Source organism: Amblyomma mixtum, chromosome 8, assembly GCF_055824585.1.
Source record: "Amblyomma mixtum isolate Tamu chromosome 8, ASM5582458v1, whole genome shotgun sequence".
In the NCBI taxonomy this organism is placed as follows: domain Eukaryota; kingdom Metazoa; phylum Arthropoda; class Arachnida; order Ixodida; family Ixodidae; genus Amblyomma; species Amblyomma mixtum.
Genome location: NC_143019.1, coordinates 69,182,322 through 69,199,790, shown reverse-complemented (window position 1 = coordinate 69,199,790; position 17,469 = coordinate 69,182,322). Strand labels below are relative to the sequence as shown.

At 45.9% G+C, this 17,469-nt stretch overlaps 1 protein-coding gene across 1 annotated transcript in view; it reads right to left on the bottom strand.

Annotated features, from left to right (window-relative positions):
- Nucleotides 1-8,770, bottom strand: part of LOC149332880 (sperm-specific sodium:proton exchanger-like) — a 328,095-nt gene extending 319,325 nt beyond the window's left edge. Inside the window, exon 1 of the mRNA XM_089558441.1 lies at nucleotides 8,348-8,770. The gene's annotated coding sequence lies outside the window, so the exon portion shown is untranslated. The remainder of the gene's footprint in view (nucleotides 1-8,347) is intronic.
- Between the last annotated feature and the right edge of the window lie 8,699 nt (nucleotides 8,771-17,469).

Genomic DNA, 17,469 nt, shown 5'->3' with positions numbered 1-17,469 from the left:
AGTGCGTGCTAAGGAACAGTAGGCAAAACGTCGGATCATTTGGAAGCCGCTAGTTGCGATCGTTTTTGTTCTGCGTCCTCGTTTTTGGTGTCCCGGATAGCCGGACACCATGTCTGAAGATGAACCAGTCTGAGAGAAAATAATCTGGAACCTTCCTCTAAGACCGCCCTCACAGGTCACATGCCTCTTCGGGAAGTCTTAAACGCCACGTACGATGTGCCGTACTGTACTATACCACACCATACAATACCATACCACACCATATTGCAGCAAGCCATAATATGCAATACCATGTCATATCCTACCCTACTACACCACATCGCACCATATCATGCCATGCATACAGTACCACGTCATATGGTGCCATACTGTACTGTACAGTACCGTGCCACACCGTTCATTACCATACCATATAGAATATACCACACCACACCGTTCCAAACTCTTTCATACCAGTTACGTATCATCCCGTATTGATCATCTATTCAAGGTGAGTGTTCCAAGTTGCAGAACTAACCAGTACTTTCATTCTTTCCTTCCCAGGACCAGTTCAGACTGCAACAACCTGCCCGCCTGCATTGGCTCCATCCCAGAACCAGAAGCATTCAAATCTGCGTTTCTTCACCACCTATGTTAATAACTCTAGTTATTGTATTCAATTTTGTATAATTACTCGCCACTCCTCTCTGTAACGTCTCAACGGGCCTGATAGTAACGAAATATATAAATACGATACCATGCCATGCTATACTATATCACATTTTTATAAGCTCAGTTAGAGTTACGACATAATCCTCCTTGCATCTTTCCTTATGGTCGAGAAAACATCTTTATAATGAGAGGAGCGCAACTGAGCTTGCCACTATAATGCCATAATCCTCTAATTTCCAAAATATTGAATACATCGATCGCTATACTCTCGGAATTTTTTTTCTCTACGTCTGTCCAAAATATTCGCTTCGCTTCGTCGCGGCTTCCGCGTGACCTCAGTAATCCCTTAGTGATAATTAATGTTCTCCTGCGTGGTCAATTAATGGGGCGCTTGGTAATTAATGCCGTCCAAAGCACCTGACCCGTCCGGTCTTGCGTTTCCGTGCACATTGTTTTTGCGCTGCCCGCTTATTATTGAAGCACACAGAAGCCAAAAAGGAAAAAAATAGAATGCATCAATGTCGAATGAAATATTCATATCTGTTGGTTAGCCGAGTCCGTGATCCCAGCAACCGCACTAAGCTCATTAACTTATACTTCGTGAAAATAAAACCAGGGACTGTTACCTTGGTAACGGTCCTTCCTTCAGGCAACCACAGAGGATACCTGGACCGCTGCGCTAATGCAGAAAAGGTTTGGTTTAAGAGGTTTAACGTCCCAAAGCGACTAAGGCTATGAGAAACGCCGTAGTGGAGAGCTCCGGAAATTTCGACCACCTGGGGTTCTTTAACGTGCACTGACATCGCACAGTACATGGGCCTCTAGAATTTCTCCTCCAAAGAAATTCAACCGCCGCAGCCGGGATCGAACCCGCGCCTTTCGGGTCAGAAGCCGAGCACTATAACCACTGAGCCACCGCGGCGGCAACACAGGGAAGGTTTGCGCACCTGCACGGAACTGGTCTCTGTGTGCTGTGCGTTACATCAGCGCAACGTATACTTGAGCGACTTCGACTAAGCATCATTTACTTCGCGCTTGTTCGTAATCGTTTGTCCTGTTGAGAGCAATCTTATCAGCGTACTGCAAAGAAAGTGACACAGCCACTCCGACGTCTGCAGAAGCGGTCGCTAAACAATTTCGCGTTTTATTCGCGGTTACTCTGCAGACTTCTTGCTTGATGAATTCACATTACAGCTAGTTGAGGTGTTACTCCCACCAGAAGTATTTCATTGTGACCGCAGTGCTGTCAGGCGGAGTCAATCTTTATCGTGTCAACTACCGTGCCACATCCGCACAACGAAAAGCGGCACCTCTTTTAATTTTATGCTTTATGGTTTATTGGGGTTTCACGTCCCAAAGCGACTCATGCTATGAGGGACGCCGTAGTGAAGGGTTCCGGAAATTTCGACCACCTGTAGTTTCTTTAACGTGCAATGACATCGAACAGTATACACGGGCCTCTAGAATTTCGCCTCCATCGAAATTCGACCGCCACAGCCGGTATCGAACCCGCGTCTATCGGGTCAGCAGCCGAGCGCCGTAACCACTGATCCTCCTCGCTGGCCTCTGGGACATGTTTGCAAATGCTTAAGGGGGCAGACAGGTAAAGTCTTTGTCAAAAGTTTAGAGCTCAGGGGGTTCACTTCCAAGCTTTATATTGGGACTCCAGGAGCATTCATGGAAGTCCTACCTGTTGCAGGAGGCAGTACCAGAAATCTTCTGATGTCCAGGAAATTTGGAGCGCTAGAGATCCATTAAGAACGACACAGTGTGGCTCAAAAGAAAACCCCCTGGGCTCCAAACTTTTGACAAAGGCTGTACATCTCGTTGAAACCAAAATTTTGGAGTGATAACTATGTACTACAGGCGCACCGAAAGAAAAATGGGGCGCGTGAGCGGTGGCCCAACTGGGAAAAACTAAAGTCACTTTAGGAAAAACTGCATGCCAGCGCGCTCTATCAGCAGATGTCCAGCAGAGACCGAGGGTGTGTCAGCGCATGCGGCTGACCTATCTCAATGATCTTATTGTCGCCTTATTGCCGGCATCAGCGAAGCCGCGCGGCTACCATCACTGCTCGCCAGGGGCGCTGTCAGTGCTTCATGCAAAGACTTATTGTTTGCCCGCATGGTGCAGAAAAGCTGGCCTTTTGACGGCGTGCACTTTCCGCTCCGTCAGGGATGGCACCATTTTCAGTCTGCGTGACCGCCGTGGTTCGCGCTTCACTCGGCGGCGAGTTTGTCTAGAAAGTGCGGTCCAAATTTCGCTTGGCTCCAGAGAACGCGTAAAAAAAAGAATAGCATGCCTGTATTGGCTGCGTTGTCTTTGTGATATAAATAGGTGCTCAATATATAACCGATCGAGGACGACTAACGCCTAGACGACCTTATTTTCTGTGAGAAATTGGTTAAATTTGTCTTCTCCAAGGCAAGAAAGCCAATTTGTGCTGATGCAAGTAGTCTTCAATTACTTCACTTGCTGTGCCGTTGATAATCTTGGTTTGGTTTGGTTTTGTGGGGTTTAACGTCCCAAAGCGACTAAGGCTATGAGAGACGCCGTAGTGGAGGGCTCCGGAAATTTCGACCACCTGGGGTTCTTTAACGTGCACTGACATCGCACAGTACACGGGCCTCTAGAATTTTGCCTCCAAAGAAATTCTAGCCGCCGCGGCCGGGATCGAACCCGCGTATTTTGGATCAGCAGCCGAGCACCATAGCCACTGAGCCACCGCGGCGGCGGTTGATAATCTATTCGTGTCATAAAGACTAGGGAGCCGATATATGCATGCTTTTCTTTTTGTTGCGAAAGCAACACTACGCGAGTCGCCGAGCCATTTCGCGGAGCCGAGGAAAGGCCATACTGCGCATGCGCGAGGAGCAGTGACGTCACACGGCGCACAGCTGGCGCGCCGCCGCCGTCGCTGCGCGGGTGACTCAGAGGGGCCGCCACCGCACTCGTCAGTTGCGCATGCGCAGTAGCGGCGCATAGCTTTAGCGTGCCGGGGCCGCCGCCGCTGCCGCGCGCTCTCCATCGCCTCTCTCTCTCCCCTCGTTGCTTTCGTAATCCGCCAGGTTTAACCAGAGCTAAACAACTGCCATTTTTTTTTTCATACCGGACTTGCGAAACCGGTGCAGAAGCGTTTATACTCGATAGCGCAACCAACTCGCCGCCAATTGAACTCGCTCTCTGCTGCGCATCAGCTGATAGAGCGCGATGGCATGCATTTTTATCCAGTTTGACCAACGCTCGCGTGCTCCGTTTTACTTTTGGTGCACATGTACATACGATATTTTCTCTAAGTTAAACGATGTCACTGTCGGCTCAGTATGTCATAACTTAAAGCTCCTCTTACTGCTCGTCAAAGAATTGTTCGTGTGGGCCCTGCATGACGGAGGTGATGATCATTTGATTTCAATGCCGCAAAAGCAGCGTAGCTCATGAGCGCCATCGCTTTTTCCCACCCGTTCCATTCGCAGAGCAAATCCGCGCACCAGTCCCGACGAACGCGACTGGAAAACCGGCGGGCATTGACCTGCAGTGGGGATCGAACACCGCACTTCACGCATGCGAGTCGGATGCTCCAACCCAAAGCCGCCGCTGAGGTCGTCGGTGTGCGGCTGACAGGAGAGCGCAGTATGATCGCTCGCTTTTGGAGGTTAATTTTTCACCGGCGATGTCGGTTAAAGGTTGCTGCTGTTGCTAAGTGGTTGCTGGCTGCAGGCTAGACCAGCAATTCCTATCGGCATTAGATGCGCCATACCGGCGCGTTGGATGAAAAAAAAAATTATAAAAAGCCATTGCGATGTCTGATATATCCCCTATAAAAATGGTCTATGGACAGTCTATAGACTTCTTATAGACTCTATTGCCTTCCTATAGATATTTATTTTGTATATTCATAGTCTATAGAGTGTCTATAGACAAAAGACTGCTTAAAGTGTATGGCCATAAATCTATAGATTGTCATAGACTGTCTAATCATTTGCATTACCTGTAGACTGTTCTCTAGGACTTGTTTATAGACAGTTTATAAACTTTATAGACACAAGCCTATTGACAGTCTATTTACTGTGTAAAAAAAAAATTTGTAAGGGATATTTTCGTGGGCTTCGTGTCACGTGTGTGCGCCTAGCTATAGAAACGTTTATAGCCACCTTCTTCACTGGTCGCCCAGTTCCGCATCATGGAGATACCGGGAAAATGCACTGAAGTGATCGGGAATATACGCTCTGGACAGAAAAGAGTATAATGGGAGTAAAGGTGTCCTCTAGCGCACACCCTTTAAATAAGGGCGTGCGCTAAATGACATCTTACCCACTTTTTACTCCCATGTAGTTGTACTCTTGTTTAGAATGTAATAGAGGAATATTACTTAGAAAAAAAAAAGACTATTCTTCTCACTCATACTCCGGCTCTAATTGATGAATTCTCGCTAACAAGATGTATCCGTACCAGTGCGAGTACATTGAGGCTAGCAACAAAAAATAAAAGCTTTCTCCACGTGAAATTCTCGCCCATACAGCATGAAAAGTACAGGAGTATAGTGCGTGCGTTTCCTCCTGAGAGTGCAAGTGTATGTCATGACTATTTTTTTTAAGTCTCCGCGCCATAACCTCACACAACCTTAGCTTAACAACTTTTCATTTTTTATTTTTTTTGCGGCTCACACGTTCTACGAGTTTTCTACGACGGGCTTATAAAAATTCAGGGGGCACTTTGGCTCTCTGCAAGGCGAGAGCCTTTCCTGGCGCACTGTTTGGCATTGACTGCGAGACTGTTTGTGCTGTACTAGTGCTTTATTTGACTGCACACTTTGACTACACACTTTGACTGCCGACTTTGACTGCTTCTTTGGCACGACTCTCTCTCTGCTTCGATGAGTTCGGTTGTATCCATGGCTCTGTTCGCAGTAATGAGGTATGTAATGTGGTCACCCACGGACGCCTTACGCCCCCTGTCGGAGCGGACGACAACTATTTTTTTATTAGTTGTCGTCTGCTCCAAAAGGGGGCGTCAGGCATCCCTGGGTGAGCTCATTACTTCGAATCAGCGCACTCTGATGTCATAACCATTTCGACCAACCTAAAAGCGTGACACCTCGGCTGACAACCTCCTGTCGACAAAGATGAGGCATTAAAGGCTTTCGCCTTAATACTATATAAACGCGCCCATTCTACAGCGTCAACAAGCCAGCTCCAGGACGCCAATGCGCCGCCCTTCAAAGCACAGACATGTGTTGGCAACACGAAGCGGATATTGCCGCTTTAACCTAAGAAATATTAAAAAGAGGAAAAGCATTCATAGGAAAGAGAAGCCGCCATGGAGCGACCGTGCGTGTTTTCTTTTTTTTATTATTATTGCACATCGTCCACAAAAACTACACGCATACAGGCGACGCTTGTCAGTTCGAGACCCTCCCTACCGCGGAACAGAAAACCTCTCCCTACCTTCGCACCTGTGCGGCTGACTCTACAGCGAGGAATTTAGTACACACGCTGATTGCGTTTAAACGCATATATCAAGAATTACAACTGCATCAAGTCAGAAAAAAAAAACAGAACAAAACCCCTTGGCACGGGATATTTCACAACGCGGACTAATAAATAAATTTTTTCTTGATTTATGGATTAATTATTTCAAATTTGTATTATACGCAATTGAATAAAAACGATCTTTCGATGAAAATGATTGTGGATTTGGGGGTTTAAACGCTCTGATGCGACTCAGGCTATGAGGATCGCCGTAGTGGAGAGCTCCAGATTAATTTAGACCATCTAGGGTTCTTTATCGTGCACCAACATCGCGGAGCACACGGGTGCTTTTTTTGTATTTTGCCTCCATAGAAATGTATGGCAGCATCAGCCCGAACGGAACCGGGACATTGGGATCGACAGTCGAACGTCAAAGCCACCGAACCACCACGGCGGGTCTCTTCTAATGTAGAAGTAAGACTTACAGCTGGTGCATGGATCACGAACTAAGCACGTTTTTTGACGCACAATATTAAGGCGGAAGCCTTTAATGCCTCATCCTTGTCGACAGAAGGTTGTCAGCGGAAGGTTGTCAGCAGAAGTGTCACGCTTTTTCTAGTCAGACCAGAGAAAAATTCTTTGTGCAAGATGGGATTCGAACCACCACCCTTCCGTTCCGCAGCCGAGCGTTGTAGTGGCTACGCTAATTCCTGCCAATGCATACGTAGTTCTCCTAGGACGCTGGAGAGTGTTTGCAGAAAGGCGTCGAATCAGGCGGATGCCTCCAAAACGCCCTCCAGTGTCTCCAGGATTTAAGGTTCACAAACAATTGTGTACTTAATTAACATCTTAACCACACATCAGTGACACAAGCGGCAACACCGCGCTAAAGGCTTTCGCCTCACCGCGCTTTAGGTCAACAAAGTGCCCCCCTGAACTTTTTTTTGACCCTCGCAATCATCGAGAGCGGCCTGATTGCTACGTTGTCAGGCTTCAGCATCAGTTGCTCATACGTGATTCAGATTCACTGGAGGGTAGCCAGTTTGTCAATCTGGGGAACTATTTTGATTTTCTCTTGCAGAGGAAAAGAGATGTTAGAAGATAATAGAAAATGTTATTAAAGGCCACTGAAGCAGGTCAAAGTAAATAGTTGACGCTTCGAATTCTTTTCATGTAACCCCAGACCACAAAGGGTCCATGCGCAAGTCTTCTTCGCGAATTCTGCAAAAGACCTTTCCCACGGAAGTTTCCCCGCTGCGGTGGCTCAGTGGTTACGGCCGAATTTCGATGAAGGCGAAATTCTAGAGGCCCGTGTGTTGGGCGATGTCAGTGCACGTTAAAGAACCCCAGGTGGTCGAAATTTCCGGAGCCCTCCACTACAGCGTCCCTCATAGCCTGAGCAGCTTTTAGACTTTGAACCTTATAAACGAAACCAAATTATACTGAATTATTCACGTTCACTAAAAGCGTGTTGATGTCAATGCAATCAGTGCACACAAGTTCTTCTGCACTGCCGCCTTGTGCAGGCATCGGGCAGTGGCAGTCCCATTTTCTTTCTAATAACTCAAGACTCTTGGTTGTAAATGAAACACTGCTTTGAAATAAGCAGCGGAAAGTCATCTCTGAATCAGGAACTTCTTGCATTCACTGACGGCACTGTCGGCCGGCCGATGATTGGAGGTTTGTTTGAATTAATCGGAAATAAAAATTATCCGTTCTTAAAAAGTCGCAATTGAACTGCGCCGATGGAAAGCGCCAATACTTGTCAAGCACCGGCGATCCCACGCCGTCTGCTTTATTGCTGAATGCGTTTGCGTTCGTTAAAAGACGTCACCGAACTTGAAAGGCGTCGGCTCGAGCTAAGGAAGACAACCGGCTGACAGCACAGCCGCCTATCCCCGAAAAGTGAAACCCACATGTCTCATCATTTCCAAATGACAACTTAAATGACTGTTAGGAAAACTCATGCTGACATCGTGTTCTCGTTATTAAAGGATTTTTCCGCGGCTTCCCCATTTTCGTCATGCATTAAGCTGAGCATTTCCGGCTTTCATGAGGAGCAGTCAGTGTTTCACCCATCGTTAAAGCAAGCATACACACACGATAGACCAGCGCACTGTTTTCTGCACTCTTCTATAGTCTTTCTTTTATTTCCGTCTTCAAGACGAATAAACGGCGGAGCTGGATGGGGAATAAATTTTGCGAAGAAAAGTTAATTTCCACTGACCTGGCACCTTCAACGAGAGTCACGTCCCCAAAAGGCAGGCCGGCGGTTTAGGGACAAAATCCAAAGCGCACACTGGAGTCGAAGCCGTCATCGGAATGCTGAACAGTTTTTGCCATTATAGCCACGACACATGGATGTCACAACACCCGTTCACAACAGGTAAATACCAGTTCACAGGATGGTACGGCGCGAAGCAGCTGGATCACTCGCTCCGTTTTCAAAGCAGACGACAAGAAGGCCGATGGAGCAACTGGTGTGGGACGCTCTCCGCAGCAAAGCTTGAAGCTTCTTCCTCAAAAGAAGTCCTGCAGCAAATCTTGTAGTTTAGGCCCAAACTAGATCATTCAATAAAACTCAAGGCTTGAATGAAGAGAACATAGCCTCGCGAACAGCTGACTCAGTCGGCGGTCAGCGCAAATTGATTCGCCGGCTTGCAGTCGACCGGCATCCCCGGCACTGAACTCGCAGACGATGCGGCGTCGAACGAACGAGCCGGAGCAGACGACCGGCGTCGGTAGCGGGGGCGCTCGAAGCGCGAAACGGTTTTTCCTCCTCCCTTCTGTCATTCTCTTTCTCTCGGCCTCTCTCTGCCAACCTCCTCAACCTTCCGGCATAATGGTCGCGACTGTCGGAACTGCGGCAGCACGCGCAAGGCAAACACAAACGGCTCTCCCTTTCACTTTCCTCACTTTTTTGTTGTTCGTTAGCCTGACCGCCTGAAGTCATCATACCCGCGCAGCTCGAAGGGCCGGCAGCAGAATGGCAGGTGCGGATCACAACTGATGCAAAAGATAAAGGCTGGAGAGCGCGCGCCCTAGACACGCTCTGCGGCAATTAAAAAAAGCTCGCACGCGTGCGCATAATCTGATTCGCGCGCTTATTTATTCGCCGCAGGGACCAAGTCTCGCCGCCGCTGCGATACAGCGTTAAACGACGGTGTCGTGTCGGCGGCGCTCCACAGAGGAACGCCGCGTCGTCTGATTGGACGGTCGTGCTGAGGACTGGCGGTCACGTGGCATCCTCTCACCTTTTTCTATCTCGCGGAGAAAAGAGGCCGCCATCTTTGATCGCTCAGACGACAAAACTCGAGGTAGACGTCGATCGCTTCGAGCTAGGCGGTGGTTTAGCAGTTCGCTTCGGCAAGGTTAATTACCACCCCGGAAAATTCGGTCAAGTTCGCTGAGCTCGACCGTTGTCGTGCTCCAGGGCGTGAGTCAGCGATCGTGACCGCCATGGCCCGGGCAATGAAAACAATAACAGTAATAATAGCGGCTGCGGTCTCAATTATTTACTCGGCAGGAAATGCGCAAGGCAGGCACGAAGACGACGCCAACTCGGTAATGGTGATTGAATGGCGCGTCACCGCGATCAGATGCTGTGCTGGTTGACGGGCATATGAAGTGACAGTCTCCCGAAAAGAACCATGTTTGTGGCGCCAATGCCAGAAACATTGAGAAAGAACGTCGTTATTTATTTGTATTAAGGATCTAAGGATTGGTTTTACGGGGTTTAACGTCCCAAGAGCGGCTCAGGCTATCAGCGACGCCGTAGTGGAGGGCTCCGGATAATTTAGACCACCTACGGTTCTTTAACATGCACTTAAATCGCACAGTCCACGGGCATATAGAATTTCGCCTCCATCAAATGCGGCCGCCGCGGTCTGAATATAACCCGCGTCTTTCGGGTCAGCAGCTGAGCACCTTAACTACTTGGCCACCGCGGAGGCTCAGGAAGGAACTAAACACGGATATCAGTTAGGCGGGACAGTAGAACAGTTGACCTTGATTTTCTTGAGCGAAAAGATTCCAAGGGTTGGCGGTCACAACTAATTCTGTTAAGGTCAAAAGGCTAGTTCTAGGTGAAACATACGCTAAAAATAAATTAGTGCGGGTCAAATGACAGTTGCCTTGCCGGAAGAGCAGGTGAAATATGAAACGGAGAACGTTCATTGATAAGGAGGACTTCGGGGTTATTTTCAACTACCCACATGCAAAAAATATTCTGGCAATCATTTGTTGAGAGAAGAAAAATGGAGAGAAAAATTGGGTTCTGATTCATTTTTCGGCAGTAAATAGTAGTGAATATGTTGAAGATTAAAACTGTGTTTACTTAGTGTTAAGTGGCCCCTTTCATATTTTCTCTACCTGTGCCGTCTTCCAGCACCCTTTTCTTGCACAAGCGTTTTTTTTTCAGATTTAAACTTTGTTGGATTTCATGAAATTTTAGTTCATTATCTAAAGTGAACTTTCTGCCACTGCAGTGAACTACCGAATTGCAGTGAACGATGCAAATAATGAACTATACTAAATATGTGGTACTTATTATCTTGCGTTTAACGTAAGCTGGCTGCGTTTTACTTTTATTGTTCGTAAAACGCTGAACATTTTTTCCCTTATCATACCCTGCAATTCTGGACAAGAGCATTTTTAAACGAGGCAGAGTTTATGAACGTAGCCTGGGCCGCTTTGGGCCGTTAAACTCTCATAAACCAAACGAGAGTTTATGCACGCAATTTTTTCCTATATTGTAAGATTTCGCTACAAAAATCAATATATCCGCACATCTTCCGTCGGCAGGCTGGCATTTTTTTTTTGTATTAACGTTTTTGCTACCGTCAAAAGCGTACCCCATTGGTTTTCTATGACAATCTCAACTCCTCCATGCGAGCGAAGGAAAAAGTTTAAAACAAAGAGTTTGCTAGACGTGGGAAGAATGAACCATTACCTTCAATATTTCCATAACAGTACCTTACATTTTGTAATATCCAAAATTGTTGCCCAAGAATGCGGGACAAGTATTGCTGCAATGTGTGAGTGCATGAGCACTGTATCGTGGAACGTCCCACCGCCTAACCTGATACCACTGCTACGAACAGATGCGTACAAAATTTTGGAACACAACAAATACAACAAAACTGAGTTTCTAGGCAACATAAGCCTGAAGTCACCCGCTGAATGGTGCAGTTTGCACTTACAAGTGCGACCTGCATAATCCATCCCTCAATACTTGGCTGCGCCTCCAAGGAGAGAATAAATTGTAGTTCTTCGTGAATTCCATGTTCCGAAAACTTTTGCGAGCACCTGTACGTGAGGCACGGTCCCTGTCAAAACAGGGGTTGAATTTTTGACCGTCTCCTTCAGCGTTCAGGGTGTTGCAAATAACGATGCTTGCAATGCTTTTTTGCTCGTTCGTTCTTGTTCGCTGTCCTTTAAAGAGAACAATTCTGAATGGGCTTGCTCCTAATTGAGCCAAGTGTGTCCGATAAGCGTTGGCATTTCTTGCATATAACGTTTCAACGCTTCCCTTACAAAAATGTTTTAGACACTCTATGGAGTGTCTATAGACTTCTGTCTATAAAGTCTATACACTGTCTATAGACAAATCCTAGAGAACAGTCTGCAGGCAATACAAATGTCATAGACAGTCTATAGACAATCTACAGATTTATGGCCATGGCCATATGGCCATGCACTTTTAGTAGACTTTTGTCTATAGACAGTCTATAGACAGAATAGACAAAAAGCAATATCTATAGGAAGTCAATAGAGTCAATAAGAAGTATATAGACCATTTTTGTAAGTGTAGCCGTTAGCTCAGTATGAGTGCGGATAAATCAACTCGACTATATTAACCCTGCCTAACTTTTCGCGTCGAAGATTCACAGAGTCATTTTTCCTATGGAGGTTGTTGCTTTCATGGTTCTCCGCACTCCCTTAAAATAAAAGCATTGATTTAATTAAAAGTTGGTAACGCATAAGAACCACGCCGATGCGAATCGCTCTTTTAACGTTGTATGTGCTGAAGCTACTAAACGTATACTCTTCCAAACGTTCCTGAAATAAGTACTTGTGAGATTGATGCCGTAGTAGACTTTCTGCGTGGTGTGGGCTATTGCTTGAATTGTTGGGACTAAGCATGGCTTTAGTCTATGCGTAGGAGAAAGAGGAGAGCCGTCTCTAGCTCTGTTGACTCCTTTGAAAGTTTTTTCGTTAATATATATAATTGGTCTTTAGAACAGTCGATGAGTAATCTCTCCGAGCACTAGGTTGCGAAGATATATTGCGTGGCAGCGGAATAAATCGTTTATTACATGTCACGTAGCCAAATCCATTCTCTACAGGGTGTTTCACCTAAGACTTTACAAAGGTTTTAAAAATAGGCTTTATGAGTTAGAAGACCGCTTTATTTTTTGGCATAGCATTGTAAGCGGTGTAGTACGTCACAATACAGCTAAGACGTGCTATAACTAGCGGGTTGGCCAACTAATATTGAATATCTAGCTTTTGACCATTATTGTTACGTTCCTTAATTATTAGAAGCGTGCAGCCTAGCGTAAGTGATACCCATATCAGCTTTTAGAATTTCGAAAACGCGGTTACCCTCGGCGCTGTGGCCTAACAAATTTTGGCTGTTTCAACAAGTCACTTGCACTGGAGAGGTTGCTCTGCCTGCAAGCTTCTCGAAAGCGCATGTATTTTGGCGCAATGTAGCCAATACTTGTTGGGCCACAGTGCCCAAGGTAAACGCATTTTCGAAATTCTAAAAACTGATATGGATATTATTTATGGTAGGCTCCACGCCCCTCAGTAATTAAGGAGCCTAACAGTAATAGTTGGATTTTACTTACTGTAGCCTACACGCCTCTCAATAATTAAGGAGCCTAACAGTAATAGTTATAAAGTTAACTATTGAGTGTTCGTTAACCAATCTGATAGTTAACACCTATTAGCTGTATTCTGATGCGCTACACCGCTGACATAGTGCTAGCTAAGCCCATAGAAGGCCAATCTCTGCTTCGTAAACATCTAGTATGTGGAACATTAATTTCGCATATGTTTTTCCAACCTGCTTCCAGTCTCAAGCCGTTATAGCCATTATGTGTGCACGGCGTAGATACCACACATATTACGATATGTATATGCACCACGGCGACCCGCAAATCATAGTACATGTTTTTCGTGAGGCCATAAAAAGCTCTTTAATGCGCTGTAAAAACACACTTCTGCGTGTATGGCCCCAAGTTTATTACAAAAACAACGCCGAAAATGTGACTTCCATTTCGTCGTGAAATAGGGTGCAATTTGCAGGCGATACACCACCTTTTTTTTTTTCTTGCACCAAAAAGACAAGATAACCAGTGCTAGCCGCTTTAAATATTACCGCGTGCTTAGCATAACGGGGCCTCCGCGCTTAGTAAAAATGACGACGAGGCGGCGGTTGGCTCGAGAGGCCCGCTCGGGCTGGACCTGGCTTTGGGTCAGAAAGGATTGACCTAATTCTTGGGTTCTTCCCTACGCCTACCTGCACGGCTCTCCTTGGGTGGTGACAATATGTTATGAAGGCTGCAGCTCAGATAAAACACGCGGAAGAAAATATTTTGCGAAGCAATGAGAACCATGTTAATGACATCCTAGACGAACTAAAGAGGAAGAAATGGGCTTGGGCAGGGCATGTACATAATGCGAAGGCAAGACAACCGATGGTCCTCAAGAATAATTCCAAGAGAACGCAAGGGTACCAGGGGGCGGCAGAAAGTTAGGTGGGCGGATGAGATTAAGAAGTTTGCGGGGATACAGTGGCCGCAACTGGCAAAGGACAGGGTTAATTAGAGAGACATGGGAGAGGCCTTTGCCCAGCAGTGGCCGTAGTCAGGCTGATGGTGATGATGATGATGATGATGATGATGGTGATGAGAACCACCTTTAGCCGCTTCGAAAATTCGCTGAAGCGCGAGGCTTTTAACAATGAACGGAATTAAGAGTCCACTGCTGCAAAGACCGAAAATGACCTCCGCGTTGTAAACTAACATCAAAACCGTGGAGTGCGCCCAAAGCTAAGGCTAAGCAGGCGGCACCGGTCAATCAGCAACACCAGAGTCATGAAAGCATTCCCACGGCGGCTCGTGACTGGCTAGAGTTCGCGTACTGACCCATCACGAAGTGAAACGAGTAAAATCGCAGCCATTCAGAAGCCATTCTTGCAAGCATGGGAAAAGCAACGCCGCTTTACTGGTCGGCGCCGGCCGACCCTTACTTCGACAGTGCTGCACCGTGCACTGCATTGAGTCGCATGTCCACGCCCTTTCGGCCTCGATTCCGTTGTCATGACGACACCGGTGTGAACGGAGCGATGATTCCGGGACTCTGCTCCAAAGCCAGCGAGGCAAAAGATCAAAGGGCGGACTTAACGATTCGTCCGTTTTCGATGATCGACCGGAAGGAAGAAGTCCACTCGAAATACGTCACAGTGGGAATGCGACGAGTCTGTATAGTAGAAAGAAACACTTCGGGGTGTGCCAACGTCAGTAGAATGCCTGTTTTTAGCGTGCTCAACTTCCTCGGGCAAAAATTTTGAATATTGCAAAATTGCCAGGTACTGTTATGGAAGTATTAAAGGTAGTTTTTCATTCTCCCGATGCGTATCAAAAACTTTCTTTCGCAGTGTTTTCGCCGCTCCTGTCAAGAAGTTAAGATTGTCATAGAAAACGAACGCGAAACGCTTTTGGCAATATCGAAAATTTTAATAGCAAAAAAAAAAAAATTCAGGCCTGCAAATGGCAGATTTGCGGCTGCATTGAATTGTTATAGTGAAATCTAACACTCAATGTAAAAACTGCGTTCATGGACTCTTTCCTGTTCAAAAATGCTTTTGTGCAGAATTGTTCGGTATTTAAGGTTGGAATGACAAAAACAAGAATCTACATGAGAGCGCTTTTGCTTTACTTGATCAAGGCGAAGTTGCTTGTAGCGTTTATTCTCTGCGAGAATTCAAGCCTGCGTCCCACAGGTATACAGGAAAGAGTGCCCAGCTGTATATAGACCTGTCTAAAGCGCTCGAATCGCGCACCGAGGAGCAACTTGCGTCACTTACTAGTGGCCCAGTGCTCGACATACGATCTCATCGTGCATGTTCTTTCCCGTGGATCGTGTTTGAACTCCTGATGTATCGAAAAGCTGTACTGGACATGCCAGGCAGCGGGGATGGACGTAAATGCATGAGAGAGTGCGCCATTCGAACGCTCTTGACAGGTGTGCGGCGGACTGTACCAGCACTACGCACATCTATAGTACATCAACATTTCGATCCGTGAGGCTTTATAGGCATGTCGTCAATCTATCTCCTCCCTATAAAATTTAACAACAACTGCTGCTAGAATTTGTTGGAGCAATATTTTGGAACAGTGTAACGTCGAGAATATAACACAATTTTTTTTTTACAAATTGCTTATGCAGGATTAAGCGCACCAATTAGAGCATCGTAATTTTTTTCTTATACTGAAAAATACAAGGCGGAGATTCACTCTTAAGGGAAGTGCAGAATAGAAGGATCCATCTTGCTTTGTTTTATCTACAGCCGTAGACTTTCCTGTTTCTTTTTTTTTTTGTAAGAAAAATTGGCAGATGTTTTGCGTCGTTTATTTCCTTTTAGAAAGCCGGTGTTTTTGTAGGTCAGTTGTACGGTGCAACTGCTAAAAGCGGTAGTTATCGGCGAAAGTAACTATCAGAGTGTAAAAAACGCGGTGATAGATGTGAACAGAGCCATTTGTTTTGTTTTTACAAAGGCTATGCGTAGTTTATTGCAGTAGTAAGCTTATTGACCTTACTCGCTTAATGTTCCAGCATTTTTGTGCTGTGATCATCCGACTTAGTATGCGTGTCGAACATTGCTATTCGAGGTACAAAAATACACTGTGGACAATGCGGGCGTGTCGCACTTGTGTAATTTTCTGACCAATTCAGCGACGACGCCATCACTGATTCTATACGGCGCAAGTTTGGAGCTTCGGCTGCTTGTACGAGTCCGTAGGTCGGTTCGTATCGCGAGAAATTCACTTCGCTGTGCCGTTTTCACAACAGTCCACAATCTTGACACTTATCTAGGGGGACAGCCATGAACTACCAATCATAGTGGGTGTTGCGCTCATTGTTCTAAAGCAACATTTTTAAACACATTGTAGAATGCTGTAAAATTGCTGCTAGCTACATTCTTAAGTCCACGTCTACCAACTTCATTAGGCTGGCCATGCTTCAGAAGTCTGATGCTTCTGCTGTTGCCTGATCTGACTCTTTTAGCAGGCTTACAAGGTTCACCACGAGAAAAGGACATGACTCGGATGTGAGGTTCTTACTCGATTTTTTGAGGCTTCATAACCTCGAGTAACGAGGCAGATTTCTCGAAAGGCCATTCTCAGCAGACGTTTTCAAATATTGTATGCTATAGACAAGGGCTTCGAATTTTCGTCTCCTCTCTCAACGGCGTCAGTGCTCTTTAGCAAAATCTCAATGGGGTACCAGTGCTTTACAAGACCGGCGAGAGCCTGACGGAAACCAAGATGGAAGTGCTCGCTGTGGAAGGGCTGTTTTACTCAAAACCTGATAAACGGTAGAGAATATTCAACTTAACGCCGCAGTTCCTGGCAGATCTCGATGAGAGGCTTGATCCGGTACTCTCTACCGATACGACTCATTCTTTCTTCCATATGCTAGGACGAATCCTATATTTATTCGCCATAATAAAAAAAAAACGAAACATGGATCACGCATCTATTCGTAGAAATCACGCTAATCACAAAAAAAACAACCTAAAATTAAGTCCGCTGTATGCTTAAGGGCTCAGCCTTGCCCATTGAGCTGCTTGATAGACGAAGCAATACATTGCAGCGATATTTTTGTCGGCGGAGTTTAAAATATCGCCAGGGCTAGGGCCCGTCCTCGGAAAGGAATGGGAACGTTTGTTGGCTAAAGCAGTCGTCTACTAGCCTCAGCATGGCCCGAAATTGGCGCTTTTCAGTTTTAACCGATTCCCTTTTTTTTTTCTTTTTAACCCGCGGATGTTTAACACTGTTTTTCGGTTAAAACCATAAAATAGCCGGCCTAGGTTTGTATCGAATTTTGTATCAAATCAACAGTTTCTGCCCTTTGCTTGCTTACTGCATGTTTTCTTGTTGTGGCATTGCATTCCTGGTCAGTTTATTTTACCTTCATATGTCATGTAGAATTTATTCTTTTACTCTTTGCAATTTTCTTTTTTTTTGTACTGAGCATGGTTTACCTTTTTCTAGTGCTGGAATATTTTTTTTCTAGTTCACTTTCTTTTATTATTCTTCCGACATGGTCTGTCCG